General features: G+C 45.4%; 1 protein-coding gene across 1 annotated transcript in view; it reads right to left on the bottom strand.

The window, feature by feature from the left end:
- The window catches only part of LOC137422322 (cytohesin-3), a 41,255-nt gene extending 38,911 nt beyond the window's left edge, over positions 1-2,344 (bottom strand). Inside the window, exon 1 of the mRNA XM_078769249.1 lies at positions 2,251-2,344. The gene's annotated coding sequence lies outside the window, so the exon portion shown is untranslated. The remainder of the gene's footprint in view (positions 1-2,250) is intronic.
- Positions 2,345-7,500: the final 5,156 nt, after the last annotated feature.

The following is a 7,500-nucleotide window of genomic DNA, read 5'->3' as shown; positions in this document are numbered from 1 at the left end:
GGCTAGACGGCTCAGAAGCGAGTGTCCATACCTCTGGGCTATCCGACCAGCCTTAAAATAGAGAAGGGTGCTAAAAAGGACAAATGTCTGAAAAGCAGTGAAGAAATGCATGGCGTGAGCACTACGTCTCCGGCTATGTGGAATTTGCACCGACTCGATAAAGATTCCCATTCCGTTTGTACGCACTTCCCATCTTTAAATCGACATGTTCACCAGAAACGGTGCCAGTGATGTCAAAATATTGCAAGAGAACAAAACACCTTTTTACAACGATAAATAAATACAACAAAAACAAATTAGTTGGCCCAAAAAGTTAAATTGCACACGAAGAAATAGACTTGAAACAAGCAAGAAGTGCTGGAATAATTGTTCAATAATAATGTCTCGATTGTTGAATTTGCGCATGTCCGGGTTTCAAGATTATTCCGGCATCACTGCACACTGCCATTTAGTCTTTTTTAAATTTGAAAAGTTTGCAAGGTCGAGGCTCGTCATTGATCACAAAAAGACAAACTGTCACGTAAAGCATAAAACATATGATAAAGGGAGCGGGAGAACAAGATGGAGAGCAGGGACATCGGGAGATCTGTGGAGGGAGAGGGCTTGGGGGGAGGAGGCATGGGAAGGGGGGGGGGGGGGGGGGGGGGAGGGGGAGAGGTAAAAAAATAAAAACACATGGACACTGCAAGGACTCAAGAAGTGGATATTTCAAAAAAGTGGATCTGGGGTGAATTAACGGGGGTAGAAAAGATCAAGGTTTTGGATTGGGTAAGATAAGAGATGGTGGTGAACAGCTGTTTTAAAGACCTGGAGGGAGGGAGGTGGGAATGAAGAGAGTGAGGGAGTTTGTTCCAGAGGCGGGAGAAAAGAGGAATGAAAGAGTGAAGGTGAGCAGAGAGTCTTGATTTCGGCAGTTTAACCATAAGAGGGTTGCTGGCAGATCTTGTGCGACCTGTAGGAATATTTGGGGGACAGAGCCCAGAGAGAGCTGGGGGGGGGGGGGGGGGCAAGGCCGGAGAGGAGTCGGTAGAAGACAGTTGCGATGTTCAATGACAGAATATCACTCCCCTGAAAGAAAGCAAACAGCCAAGCATTGTACTTGATTGACATCAATCTTCTTCATTCAAATACAGCACAAAGTGGTGGGGTAACATCATTTGACTGAAGGGGGGCGGGCTGTGCCGCTGATGCAATGCCCTCTGCTGGTTAGGGCAGGAATTTGGAATTTGTTCAGGGTGCCGATGATGGCTCTCTGCCTCTCTTGGTGAAGGACACCATAGGATCTTTTATGTCCACCGACGAATGCTGGGCAGCGGGAGGCCCGTTTACACGTCCATTCCGAGAGACGGTACACACATTGATGAATCACCCTGCCCTGTGAAACACCAGGATGGGAGTTTATAGCTGAGTCGAGATTCAATCCCAAGCTAGACAGCTTAGAGACGAGTGTGCGTCGCTCTAGGCCATCCTGTCAGCCTTAGTAACATTAAAGTACTTGAATGAGTATGAAGATCAAAATATTCCAGTAAACTATCAACGTGTAGGAAAGTGTGAAGAATATAAAAGAACCAGAAAAGGTCTTCAAGGGTTAAATAAGGGCTCCCCTCCAGCTCCATCTGTGCTCTGTCCCCCCAAATATTCCTACAGGTTGCTCAAGATCTGCCAGCAACCCTCTTATGGTTAAACTGCCAAAATCAAGACTCTCTGCTCACCTTCACTCCTTCATTCCTCTTTTCTCCCCACCTCTGGAACACACTCCTTCACTCTCTTCAATCCCACTCGTCCCTCCAGGTCTTTAAAACAGCTGTTCACCACCACTCTCTTATCCTCCCCCATCCAAAACCTTGATCTTTTCTACCCCCGTTAATTCACCCCAGATCCACGTTTTTTGAAATCCCGACTTCTTTCTTTCCTGGAAGTTCTAGCAGTGTCCATGTGTTTTTATTCCTTTCCCAACCCTGGGAATTTTTTTTTGTTTATTCCTTTACCCCCCCCCCCCCCCCCCCCCCCCCCAGCCTTCTCCCCCCAAGCCCTCTCCCTCCCAAAGATCTCCCGATGTCCCTGTTCTCTGCTGTTGTACTTGTGCACTTCCCTCTCCCATCCCCATCTTCTCCCCGCTCCCTTTATTGTATGTTTTGTGTGTTCGTTTTTTTTTTTGTGATTAATGTTAGCTCTGACACGAGCCTCGATCTTGTATACAAAAATATATATATATAAAATAAAGCACTCTCCTAAGTCAACTTCCCTCACCTGAGTGCCTGAACGAGATTGAGATTCGTGAACTCGTGCAGGTCGACGAAGGCCTGAAGCACCTTGAGATTGAACTCATCCCTACGAAAGGAGCGAAAGCACGTGCACGTTTAAACACCACTTTTAACACAAACTAATTTTCTGCTAACTTCATATAAACTTCATTCGAGCAACATGTACCCTTTCTGAAGTAGCATAAAAATAATCACCTCTTCATTCTCGAACTTCACACAAATCCTTGAACTTTTCCTTACTTGATGTCAGCCTTCTCACTCAATATGACACAGCATACAAAAGAAGTCTTTCCACTTTATATGCAGGTAGCCAAAGATAGCTTGATAGTATTACAACTGCCCAAAATTCATCCATTGTTTGCATTAGTCCTAGCAGTGTCCATGTGTTTTTAACCTCTCCACCCCCACCCCCCTTCCCATGCCTCCTCCCCCCCAAGCCCTCCCCCCTCCCACAGATCTCCTGATGTCCTGCTCTCCATTTCGTCTCCCGCTCCCTTTATCATATATTTTACGTGTCAGTTTGTCTTTTTTTGTGATCAATGTCAGCTCTTACACGAGCCTCGATCTTGTATACAAAAATAATAATAATAATAATAATTCACGTGTATTGTATCTGACTGAAACTGCTGTATAGTGCAGTACCACAGACACGAGATCACAAATCATTCTGTCAAATAGAGAGGACGTTAACGTAATACTGTCTCGTCTGCATCGTTAATGGTAAATATAATATAATGATACCTGCCATCACTGGCCATCAGGTATCAGCCTGCAAGGGGTGCTAAGACTCAGCAAATGCCAAATTGCTTCAGGCTTCCAATGTGTTGCAGGGCCGCCAAGGGAACACGCACGAACAAGTCCTTTTGGCTTGAACAGGTTGAAAAATCAGGTGCCGCTCACTGCTCCCAAAAGAGGTGATATTCAGCTTGGCCTCAGGGTGACCACCTCTCATTAAAAATCACGACACTCAAGGCAGTGGGTGAAGCGGGCCGTCGTAGGGCCCCACGATGAGAGGGCAAAGCCCCTGAAACTACAAGGTATATAGGTAGTGTTCAAATATGACCGAGATGGCTTCTAGAGCATGTTAATGGTAACACTATAAGGTCAGCTTCATCATGGTAATTGGAATCATGACCAAAATAAACTAAAATACAGAAAATACAGGACAAATGGAGAATGAAACGGGACACAGGACACAGGACACTTCAGTATAACAAGCGTTACGCCTAGGTCCCCCGTCGGGGAAGTGATGTGAGTTGACAAAGTGGAAGACGCAGAAAACATGCTATGATATGATATTTCGCTCACAAGGTTCAGACATACATGGAGGCGGCCATCTTGGATTTTGACGTGGCGACCCAATTTTCAATAGCGTTCTTCCTTATGCCTCGATACACCCACACACCAGATTAGAAGTTGGTACTTCGCTTATTTTTCAAGATATTCCGCTCACAAGGTTCAGACATACATGGCATCAGACATACATGGCGGCGGCCATCTTGGATTTTGACGTGGGTTGCACCCACACACCAAATTCGAATGCGGTCCTTCGCTTACGCACGCACGCACACCCGCACGGACGGACGGACGGACGGACGGAGGGGAAAACCATAGTCCCCCTTTCGCTCCGTGGTGCAACGGGGGACAAAAACGAGACGATGCCGTAAAGTACAGGCCAGCTGGTCACAGTGCTTGACATACATGAGGACTACCTGTCCACACACGCAAAGATGCAGATCGCCTCATAAGGGACAGCAATGACGAATGTCTGCTTCAAGACAGAGATCTTGTGGTTTTCAATGTTTTGTCCAAGCAAAATGTTTTAATGTTTTGTCCAAGCTACCGTCTAAAACTTTAATGTTGGTAAAAGACATTTGCGGCAGGTACTGCCTGTCGGTCAGACTCCGTGCGGAAACAGTCTGTGTGGCTCTTGGATTCCAGTATCCACAGCAGTAAAGGAGTTTACATACATATACAGGCTACAGCTATAGTCAAGTACACCTAATTATGCAGTTGAACACTCAAACACAGAACCCTTCCACTGATTAAATCTTGGAATAATTAGGCAAAGAACATCTAATTTGTATTACTGTAAACACCTGCTCCCTTAGGGAGCAGCCTGAGGGGGGATGGTAGTGGAGGATGTGGGGAAAATATATTTTGTGCTGTGGCTGATAAATAATCCATGTTGTCTGCAGCAAGGGTCAGTAAACCACTTGCACTGTGGCACATGGACAGGTGAGAATTGTAAGTCATCTCACCACATTTCGAAAGAGGGGTGGGTGGGGGGGGGGGGTATTTTTAGTGCCCATGATTTGACCCTCGGTACTACCCACACATATGCAAATTTTGGTGGAGATCGGCACAGCCCTGATTTTTTCCATGATTTTCAGAGTGCATTCGTACGTTCTACACAAACACACATAAACACCCACACCTTATTTAATACTCGCAAATACCACCGTTACTTCGTTGACAGGAATATTAAGAGAAGTTAGAAGAGTGAGAGAGTGGGAAGGAGTGAGAGAGAGGGAAGGAGTGAGAGAGAGGGAAGGAGTGAGCGAGAAGGAGAGGCATGGGGAAGAGAGAGAGTGGTGGGAGAGAGAGAGAGAGTGGTGGGAGAGAGAGAGAGTGGTGGGAGAGAGAGAGAGAGTAGTGGGAGAGAGAGAGTGGTGGGGAAGAGAGAGAGTGGTGGGAGAGAGAGAGTGGTGGGAGAGAGAGAGAGTGGTGGGAGAGAGAGAGAGTGGTGGGAGAGAGAGAGAGTGGTGGGAGAGAGAGAGTGGTGGGAGAGAGAGAGTGGTGGGAGAGAGAGAGTGGTGGGAGAGAGAGAGAGTGGTGGGAGAGAGAGAGTGGTGGGAGAGAGAGAGTGGTGGGAGAGAGAGAGTGGTGGGAGAGAGAGAGTGGTGGGAGAGAGAGAGTGGTGGGAGAGAGAGTGGTGGGAGAGAGAGAGTGGTGGGAGAGAGAGAGTGGTGGGAGAGAGAGAGTGGTGGGAGAGAGAGTGGTGGGAGAGAGAGAGTGGTGGGAGAGAGAGAGTGGTGGGAGAGAGAGAGTGGTGGGAGAGAGAGTGGTGGGAGAGAGAGAGTGGTGGGAGAGAGATTGTGGAGGAGAGAGAGGAGGGAGGAGGATGACGAAGGGGGGGGGGGGAGGAGAGAAGGGGAGTGAGGGAGAGGGGTGTGTATGAGAGATTAGGAGAAGAGGGGAAGAGTGAGGAGGGATGGGGGGGGGGGGGGAGGGGATGAAAATCCGGCAGATGTGATGTCCAGTTTAACGTCCATCTGAGGGATGGCACGCACATTGATGAATTACCGGCTTGACAGTTTATAGATGGATTGATATTTGAACACAGGTTAGACAGCTTAGAGTGAGTGTGCGTACCTCTTGGCCATTTTGCCATGGTGTGGGGAATCATTGCTTTGTAGCCAATGAAATCATTTTTCAATTTTTTCTTGAACTCATAGTTCCCTTGACCTGTTGCTTTTCTCATTATAATCCTCTAATTAATTTTGCCTTCCTAATTCCTGGGATGTCCCCATGGAGAATGGAACTGCTGTATCACCATGGAAGCTTGTAGAGATCAATGCTTGTGGAGTGTTCGCCAAGTGGCCGAAGCACTCAAGCAAGGACTCCAACTGAACGGTTGAAAAATAATTTTGTTTGCATTATCACCTTAACATTGTCATGAATGGCATATTTGTAATTTTATTTTCAAAAATGATAACCATTACAATAAATGTCAATAACACACTGCTATTGACTATCACCATGGCTTACAAACCGGTTGATAAGGAATGGCTGGCTCGGCAATCGATTAGCAAAGTATACAGTGATTCAGAGGTATGAAGCTCTATAGTGCAGAACCATTAAGACCTGTTCCAGGGCAAGGCATTCTGTATTCGGCTGAAACAATATGGCGGATTAACACCCGTGCGAGCTGAAAACGGGCTGACCGAGGTTAAGCCTGTTTTTGGTTTTAATTTGATAAGCCTATTAATTATCTTCAAAAGGGGTGTTTAACTTTACTCAAATACCCAGTTTTCATTGATGTACTCTCTTAGTAAGATGTACTCCCTTAGTATGCATGCAAAGTTTTGGGTCACTAGGTTTATTCGGGTTAGGGTTTAGTCTTGGGGTTAGTAAGTTAGTTAGGTTCGTTAAAATTTAGTCTTGGCATATTTATTATTAGTTATTTGGAAAATAAAACCAAAAACACGGTAGGTACGTGAAGCCAAAAAACAAAAAACACAGAAGAGCATAGTTTGCTCGTCTTCGATCGCGATGTATACCATATAGCGCCACCCGGTGGTGGTGGAGAGGTTACTACAAATCGATCAAAAAAAGGTTTATAATTTTCATGGCATATAATGCAAAAATCCATGTTTTATTAACAACATACGGTATATACTTTATTCAGCAAATAATTCACATAATCTATTAATCGGAAGGGTGGGTAAACTGCTCATGCTTTTATAAGTCTGAATGTATTTGTAACGAAACAATAAAGTCGATTCGACATTAAATAACTTATATAAGTTACGATACCCAACAATTAATCCAAAAGAGGCAGAAGAAATTAGTCAAGTTCTTCATGAAGCAAACAAAGGACAAAAAAAAAACTATAGAACCAGAAGACATGTTTGGCAAAAACCAAAGACAGCATTTCACCACAAGAACCTGATAAAGCATGGTGGTGGAAATATTATGGTTTGGGGCAGCTTTGCTGCATCAGGGCCTGGGCAGCTCACCATCATAGAATCCACTATGAATTCTTCATTGTACCAGAGAGTGCTTGAGGATAATGGTGAGGCCATCTGTCGGAAAGGTTGAAGCTCAACCGACGGTGGACCTTGCAACATGACAATGACCCTAAACACACCAGTAAATCCACCAAGGAATGGCTGAAAAGAAAGAAATGGAGGGTTCTGGAATTGCCAAGTCAAAGCCCGGATCTAAATCCCATCGAGATGTTGTGGGTGGATTTGAAACAAGCTGTGCATACAAGAAACCCCTCAAACATCGCACAACTGAAAGAATTGTGCATGGAGGAGTGGGCAAAAATTTCTCCAGGTCGATGTCAGAGACTGGTCGACAGTTATAAGAAACGCCTACTTGAGGTTGTTTCTGCCAAAGGGGGCAATACCACCTATTAGAGCCAAGGGTGTACTTACTTTTTCCACATGCGAAATTTGCATTTATCTTTATTTAAATTATACAATGGACTACAAAATGTAAATGTTTC

Source organism: Myxine glutinosa, unplaced genomic scaffold, assembly GCF_964187855.1.
Source record: "Myxine glutinosa unplaced genomic scaffold, kmMyxGlut1.1 SCAFFOLD_1789, whole genome shotgun sequence".
NCBI lineage: Eukaryota > Metazoa > Chordata > Myxini > Myxiniformes > Myxinidae > Myxine > Myxine glutinosa.
Note: the sequence above shows the minus strand (reverse complement) of the source record. Positions and strands in the feature narration are given on the sequence as shown.